Below are 9652 nucleotides of genomic sequence, written 5' to 3' on the forward strand. Positions count from 1 at the left end.
TAAACAATATAAATATTACATTGATAATGTGATATTAACATAATGACACTATTTTCAAAATAGGTGATATTTTGAACCGAAGATGACTGTTCTGTCATTGTAAAATGGCACGATTTAAAAAAAAAACCTCATAATTTGCCAAAATCTTCCTTATGCCCAAAATTTTGATTCTAGTATTTTTAGGACATTTTTACCCTTTACAAAAGCGAACATGTTGATATTTGTGCAATAGATGCATATGTCGCCTTAAGCTCACAATCTCTCAATAACAAAGAGAAACATTTTGCAGACCTAATGAAATTCGCACAAAGGAATTTTTTAACCTGGCTAAATTGAATCCCATCAGAGGAGATTTGCATATCAAATAAGTGCATCTTTTGTGGTTTACAAGTTTTATGCAAACGTTCTAGAATTTAAAAGTTCTAGCTCGATAGGTTTACTTTATACATTTACAACAGTCTTGACATTCGGGCACATGTCATGCAAACCTCCTATAACTAAAAACTCACTCAAAGTCAAGACGTATATCCACAAATGTCTATATGACATTCACAAATATTTATTGTGAATGTCCTTACCTTCGCATGTTTACTGATTGATTGCAAGTTCACATCACACATTTGTGAACACTATGACCTTCGTGCAAATACCATGCAAACTTCTTTTTAGTAAGACTCACATAAAGTCTGGATGTACGCCCGCAAATGTGTGTTCCGACTTTCGCAAATATGTGTTGTAAACTTTCTTACTTTCGCATGTTTTCTGATTGCAGGTTCACATTACACATTTGCGGACGTTCTGACATTTGCGCACATAATGTGTGAACCACCTTTAACTAAAATCATATAATTCTCAAACGTACATCCATAAAAGTTAAAGATTCACAAAAGTCCCACATTCGCAAGTGTTATATGTGAGACTCCTATTAATGAAAAACAACTATAATTAAGATATAAATGTCCTTACCTCCGCATAAGAATGTCCTCCACACATTTGCGGATGTACTCCTAATGTTTGTGAGAAGAATCGTGAGCATCCTCCATATATGTAGAACTTTTGACCTTAATTGCTAACATTCTGAACATTCACATATTCAACATGAGATTTACAAATATTATCGTGATGTTTTCACAAATCTCCTCATCCTCGCATGTAACATTTGTGAACCTCCGTACATATATTAAATGTGATGCTTTGTATGTATCAAAGTTGTTTCATATATGAGGACCATTTTTTGGACCTATTTCTAACTTGTTTCACATGTAAAATTAGGGTTCTTAGCGAGGGTTTTATGGTTCCCGATCTATTTCCTCAATCTCCATCGTGTGGTTGTACATCAGGTGAGTTTTTGAGCGCCTGACACATCATCAATGATGAGATATTCAGACAATTTTCACTCATTGTAATGGTTGAATAAGTTGTTTTTTGAAACAGTGACATGAATCAATTATTTTGTGAAATAATGACATGGTTCTCAAGTTATTTTTGCATATTCAATAGCTTATTCTATTTTTTGTTTAATTTAATTTCATGTAAGTTTCTGTTGCCCATTTTTGTTCTTTAATCTAGTATGCTTCTATCACCAAATTTGGTTGTTTGTCCTTTGTTTACTTTGTATTATAAAAATGACTAAGGAATAATTGAATGATTTTCAAGATATTTTTGCATTTTCAATAGCTGCTTTCATTTTCTTTTGTAATTCGATTTTATGTGTGTGTCCTTTGCCTACTTGTTTACTTGTATCCTTGAATTTGGTTGTATAAGAGATTGTTCATCTGTTATTATAAAGATGACGAGTGAAGAAACTGTCATGGAGACACCAAAATCTACTAATGGATAAGAGAAAAAGGTAGAATATGTACATGTTATAAAAAGGTCATTTGAATTTGCTCTCTCTACCATAAGACTTGTGTAATATACATTGTTGTTTGCATACATTTAATTAACTCCTCTTTTCTTGAGGGTTCTTTTTTTGAAGTGTTATACTTTATATGCATGTTGTTTTTAGTATAAATTGATTATTTGTTCTATTTAAAGTGTTTTTCTAAGCATTTGAGATGTTATTAATACATGATTGTTTATCTCTTCTTGATGGTTTATATGTTATTTAGTGATAAAATTTTCTTATATGTTCTTTAGTGATTAATTTTCCTTATGATCAATATTTATGTTTTCTTGAAAAAGATGTTGATTTTGGGATTATGATTGTCTAAAATTGATTTCATAAAAAATTCTCTGAGGTATGCTCCTCTTATCTTTCTTAATGATTGTCTAAAAAAATTTGCTACTTTGTTTGAAAAATTCTACTTAAGTGTTATTCTTGTTCAATATATATATATATATATATATATATATATATATATATATATATATATATATGTTTTGAAACTTTATAACTATTTGGTTAGAATACCTTCTTTTGTGTAGTTGGGACCTTTCTTGCTCATTTAAGAGTTTCTAGAGTCTCAATCTTTGTGTGATTAAATTAACAGCTATTAAAGCATGAACTTATACATGCGCTTTTAATAACTATTTGCTTTAAAATTTGAGAGTCAAACCAAGGATTTATTCTAGTGAAAAAGAGTGAGCATGTTATTTTATGATGACTTCAATTAGGGGCAAAAACTTAAAAGTGGTCAAATCAACATTGATAAAGAATCAAATTATTGTTGAGTAATGCAAGTTTAACACACTCAATTTGCACTCACTATTCTCATGTTTGTGATACTTTCCTAGGCAAGCATCTAGTCATGCAATGAAAATTTTTATTTTCAATATTTATTTTCTAAATTTTTAGCAAGGGATTGTTCCTTTATCTTTTAAAAAAAATGGAGCATCCTTTTTAGACTTAGGTCATCATTTACATTTTATTTCATAAGTTTTATCGTGGCACTGAGCATTATGTTATACACCTTTATTAGTCATAAATGTCATCTTTGTCTGGTCATTTGTTTATCATGAAGTTCTTTAGTATCATGATTTTATTGTCTCACCAATATCATTCATATTACAACCAATAATTCAGGTTGTCTCATTCGATCCACAAAAGTCTATAAGTTGATCTTACAACAAGATTTATTCTGACAATTTTTTTATAATCTTTTGTTGATTTTATCCAGATTTGGTTTTTCATAATTCATGGATCATTGTCATAACTTTTGCAAGAAGTGTCATTTTGAGTCAATCTTTTAAAAATATTTCTTTGTTTTATTGCATTTTGTCTTGCTTGTTTAGTCTTGAGGCTGATGGTTGGTCGTTGACAAGACCTCCCACCTTAAACAATTACTCATTATGTCAGGGAGACCCTTATGTGAAACAAGGTTCCTCCTTTGTCTTAAGACCGATGGTTGGTCATCATCAAGACCTTCTTGCCTTGAACAATTGATCATTAAGCTAGAGAGTGAGGAATGTTTAAAAATGCATTTTGTCAAGCAAATCAATTTTCATCAAAGATAACAATATCGACTTCAAGCAAACTAAGGTCAAGTATCTTTCACATTGTCCTCTTAAAAAGTTGATCTTTCATAAGTCAAAAAATTTGTCTTAAGAACTTGCTTCGTGATCATTTTATGTATTATAAATTAAACATCATATGTATGTAATTATCCATATTTTTATAGTTAAAACTCATGTTTATGTTAGTCCAAGTGATAGGGAGCTACATTTTAAATTTTGTTCAATTCTGAGTTAAATTGGCAAAGTTATGAGCGTTTTCGTGTAATGGAGCGAAACCTATCGAGATCCAGATCCAGACCCATATAGACATGACACATTTTTGGTTCTTGATTCAGATTGGATCACAATAACCCAAACCATAGGATCCATTACTGTTTTTTCTAAAAGGGGCACCCAACAATTTTTGAGAGTTTTTGAGTATTTTTGAAAATATACTTTTCAGAAGAGTGTTTTTGAAATGTTAAAAAAAGAAAGAAAAAAAAAGGGACACCCTTAGGCTGAAAAAAGAAGCAAAAGAAAGAAACAAAAAGGGACGGCCTTGGGCTAAATCCTTGTCCAGAACTTTCAGAAATCCTCCACAGCACCAGCCACCTCCATTTTCCATCCTCCATCACCATTTCATCGCACCGAGGAACTTTCCGAGTGTTGCGCCGTCGAGGAGTTTTTCGGGTGTCTTCCATTTTCGTCTTTCCATGTCTTTTTGTATGTTTTATTTTTTTATCTAGTTTCTACTAACTTTTAATTTTTGTTTTTAGCACTACAACAACCATTGAATGAGCTTTATCTTCGCACCGAGGAGTCTTTTGGGTGCTATACGACCGAGGAGTTTTCCGGGCCCTCAAGCGAGTCGAGGAGTTTTCCGGGCTCGTCTTTCTTTCCCACCTACCATTCTTCGAACCATCGTTCCTTCCATGAGTTGTTGAAAGTTGCAGACCTTCTCAAAGAATTAGAAGAAGTCGTGGGAGGCCTCAAATCTTGGACCAAGCGCGAATCATCTGGGGTTTACAAAAGACTAAAAAACCGATGTTTAACAAAAAAACAAAGCAAATCAGAAATAGATTTTTATATACACTAAACCACTAACTAGACTCGATCTTAGGAGATTGAAAACATAGTTTTAACATACTGCAACTTCTGTAAAAAAATCAGAATAAAAAAAATGTTTGGAAGATAAAAAATGGCTAGACACAGTCTAGCCGATTTTTGTAAAAATGACAAATAAAATAAAGAAAACAAAGAACGAGGATCTTACCGGATGATCCATGCTTGGTCCAAGATTTAAGGCCTCCCACAACTTCTTCTAATCCTCTGAGAAGATCTGTAACTTTCATCAACTCACGAAAGGAACGGTGGTTGGTGGTCCAAAGGATGGTAGGTGGGAAAGAAAGATGAGCCCGAAAAACTCCTCGGCTCACTTGAGGGACCAAAAAACTCCTCGGCCGGATAGCACCCAGAAAACTCCTTGGTGCGAAGATAAAGCTCCTTCAATGGTTGTTGTAGTGCTGCAAACAAAAATCAGAAGTTAGTAGAAACTAGACACAAAAATAAAACATATAAAAAAACATGAAAAGAAGGAAATGGAAGATGTCTAGAAAACTCCTCGGCGGCGCAACACCTGGAAAGCTCCTCAGTACGACGAAACAGCGATGGTGGATGAGAAATGGAGATGGCTGGTGCTGTGGAGGATTTCTGAAAGTTCTGGACAAGGATTTAGCCCAAGGCTGTCCCTTTTTGTTTCTTTCTTTTGCTTCTTTTTTCAACATTTCAAAAACACTTCTGAAAAGTATATTTTCAAAAATACTCAAAAACTCTAAAAAATTGTTGGGTGCCCCTATAGAAAAAACGGTAATGGATCCCATGGTTTGGGTCATTGTGATCCAATCTGATCCAAGATTCAAAAATATGTCATGTCTATATGGGTTTGGATCTGGATCTCGACAGGTTTCGCTCCATTACACGAAAATGCTCATAACTTCGCTAATTTAACTCAGAATTGGACAAAATTTGAAACATAGCTCTCTATCACTTAGACTAACATAAACATGGGTTTTAACTATAAAAACATGGATAATTACATGCATATGATATTTAATTTATAATACATTTCATGCATTATTAATCATCTTGGTCAAAATAGGTCAAATCAAAGCATTTCATCATGCATCGTCATGTCATATTATATACATTTTTTTCATGTTACTAACCAGTTTTTTTTTTCAGCTGACATAGTTATTAAAAATCCAATTATCCCATGTTCCATTATGAAAAACTTACCCAGTTCTATCTTAGGATCATCTTGAAGATAGATGGACATTAGGTTCATAGGTGGTACTACAGATTAATGGAGCAATATGAAACCCATTTTATGAGCGCATAAACCATTTCATCAACCTTTATCTCCAAAGTGTGTTTAGACCATAAACATAATTTTAAATGTCTCTGTCACATTCTTATGCTTTTTGCCCAAAAGTTTTTATTTGTCTTTGTTTTTCAAAAGTAGTCATTGTCTCTTACAAACTTGTCAGCCGTCTTTTATGCAACCTTACGCAACAAGACATTTGTTTCATTTTTCATCTGACCTCACATAATAAAGATTTTTTACTCATCATATTGAGTTTAAGGGAAATCCCTCATGTGAAACAAGGTACTGACTTAGTCTGGTCCAACCTTGTTTGGCAATACCTCTCTACCTATATGAATAAACATCATAGGGAGACCCTCATGTTGATCTATGTACATGCCTCTACCAGTCACTTGCATTGTTAGTTTTACAAGACCTTAAAAAAATGGCAATGTGAGAGCCAATGTTATCTCTCAAAACTAATGTATCTACTTCTTTATTATTGATCAAGCTTTATACACTCGACAACAAATCAAGATATCTATAGACACTCCGATTTTGATTGAGTCATTTTATGCTGAGAATCGTATGCCAATATCTAGTGTTTTCATTCCATTTCAAAGTTATGTTAACTTCAACTTAATTTTTGGCCTTCAAAATGACATCCTCAAGTTTTTTGTCTAAAATATCAATTAAACTAGAGGATTTTAACTTATAAAAAGTTAGGTCAATCTGACATCAGAATCAAAAGTTGTGACCAAAACAAAGTGACTTGTTCAGTAGAAATCATATTTTTTAAGTAGGGTCAGGGTCAGGGTCAACTTTAAATACATTTTTTTACCACCAAAACGATTGAATTTATTTTTTAATTAATGAATTATATTATATAATATTTTCTTTCCATCACATAAAAAATTACCTCAAAAGAACATCTGAATAGAAAGTTATGGCCAAAACAAGTTAACCTATCGAACCTATTTTAGTCAGTTTTGCTAATGACAATCCATGTATTGTTAGCCGTTAACGATACATGGATTGTCATTAGTTTTGTGACATTGTAGTAGTTTTTCATGTGTCATTAGGAGGGTCCAAAAATAATAAATTATCATTAGCATATCTCAATGTATTGTTAGCATTTTGGAGTATCATTAGCACTTCTAAAGTGTAGTTAGCACCATATGTCGTTAGCACTGTGTTATTAACAACATGTGATGTTTGAGTTCATTTGGTTAAAAAAAGTGTATGTTATTTTGAGATAAAACCTCCAATTTCCTTATTCCCATCTCACAACATCATGAGATAGGATCCTATAGATCTATCCCAATCCTAAAATTCTTAAATCCTATCTAATCCCTAGATATTAGGCTAGAAAATCCCATAGCTAATCAAAAGAACCAATTCGAATCTCGACCAATAGGATCTCCTCATCTCATCCTTAGACGGATTCAGATCTACGAATCCCGAATATGCAGGAGTTACACAAGAATCCACCATAAAAAAAATACAAATAGGGGTTCACCCACCTCCCCCTCATCCCAACATCTAGAGTTCAAGATCTAGTTCTGCCTGCACTCTGCCAAAATCCCCACCTATCTAGACTTAGCCTCCTAGCCTAGTTGAGCCCACTGAGTCTAGCCTAGGATCCCCCTATCTCACCCACCTTCAGATCCTACGCCTAGCCAAAGTGTTGTCTGAGTTTCATCATGCATGTCACATCGTAGGAAAAGTCTACCTAAGCCTGAGGTGAAATTTGGTTTTCTTTTTATGTTTAATTTATTTATTTTATAAGTGTGGATTTTCCTAACCTTCGTATATTATTTGTGTTTCTTGCCTTTTTTATGAGCCTTGGTGGTGCCCCACACCATGAAGCTCATCTTTTTTTAAGACCATACGAGGTACAAGAATTCGCAAGCTAAAGCCCATGTTGAAGATTTTGAGCTCCTGGTGTGATTGATCTCTGCTTAATGGAGGAGAAAAGATGTGCAACTTGAAGAGCGAACCCTATAACTTCTACTAATCTCTAGTTTAGATTCAATTTTTTTATCCAAATTAAAAACTTCTTATGGAAAGCCCTCTTTTTATTCTTTTCAAAATTTGGGTTTCATAAATATAAACTTACCAATTGATTCATGGATATGTATAACATTATAACAAAAGTATATACAAATAATTATAACAATATAAAAGTATTTATATGACATTTCATGTCTCTTAAGGATTGGATAGCTGAGAAATCTAAGGGTTGTGATTCTTATGGATGTTGAACATCTTGCACTAATGCTCTCAAGTCTTGAAACTCCTTATCCTTTATAGAGAACAACTATGTATGTGTTTGTAGAAGCTACTCCTTTATAGCAAGCTGCTCTTCCTGGGTATGTAGAAGTTTCTCCTTTATTTTGTGAAATTCGTGCAGTTGATGGATTTCAACCTTTGTAACTGTTAATTATGTCTTTGCATACACTCCACTTGAAGTCCTTCTATGCTTTAGACTCTCAAACCCAATTTGTTCATCCTCCTTGCATTTGTAATCAAAGTATATATATAAGTTTCAAACTAAAAACGTGAATATCAAAGTGTAAGAGGTAATCAAAGTATATAATTTATATTTATAATTAAAGTATATATAGAAGTTTGATACTAAAATTATAAATATCAAAGTGTATGAGATAATCAAAGTATATATATATATATGATTTTGATACTAAAATTATAAATATCAAAGTGTATTATCATCTCATTGCTTATCTTGGTACTAGAACTGCTAGGTAACTATTGGTTGTGAGCATCTATGTTTTTCTGACAGACAAGTACCACCACTGTTTCACCAATTTTGTAGTTCATTGAAGAACATATTGAGGTAATCATTTGAACAATCCTTCAAACATGTTAAAATGCTTCTTCTCATATATGAAAGGTGACTGAGTTGTGGTTGACCATAGCCAAACTATCAGACCACTCGGTTCACCATTTGACGTTCAAGTTCATTCATGTTGTACAACCAAATATCTTTTTTTGCAAGTTCTATGGCGTGAACAACAATATCCACATCATCATCTTCTTCTTCTTCATAGGGGCATCATGTTACCTACTTAATAAAGTTCCATTCATTAATAAGTATATTGCATTATTTATAAAATCTAGAACTACTTGCTTCACGTATATTTACATGTGTTTCAGTTAGCACACACAACTTTACACTCCAAAGGGCCTTTTCGATGATATGGCTTTTCCCTCTTCCATCCTCTTCCTCTTTCTCTTTGTTCTGACCCTTATATGACCTGCTCCACATAGCCATACATGAAAACCTATGTGCTAGGTTACGTCTAAGGGGTCTTCTAATGGATATGTGCTCTTATATCTAAACCTGCAAGTAGCGATACATGAATTAGTACATCAAATATCACAAATTCATGTTTTTATATTTAAATCAAATCAAATCAATTTGTGTACCTCCAACAAAACCAACATGTGATGAAGTTTCTCTTTCTTATTTCACTTGACGCAAACTTGCATATAGGTGTGCATGTAAAGCTGCCTTCTTACAAATTCATCGACATGATCCAGGTCTTGCACGAGTTTCATATAGAATGCATGGAATGTCTTTCCACCAGTGTTGATGAATGCACATGTGACAAGAAATAGAGCAAGAATGCCCTTAACTCCCTCGCTAGCCTATAATCAGCCTTTTATCCCACATAGGGCACCTTACCCTTTAGTCTCCTCTCTTTTCTGTTGTTATATGTCCTCCTCAATCATGACAACTTCATCCTATCACCTTTAAATGCATCATCGATTACTTCTATTAAAACTTCACATTCATACTTGAATTTCCAAACCTAGGTGCATTTACTGGCT

This window comes from Nuphar pumila, chromosome 17 (assembly GCF_984573655.1).
Source record: "Nuphar pumila chromosome 17, dmNupPumi1.hap1.1, whole genome shotgun sequence".
Taxonomy (NCBI): Eukaryota; Viridiplantae; Streptophyta; class Magnoliopsida; order Nymphaeales; family Nymphaeaceae; genus Nuphar; species Nuphar pumila.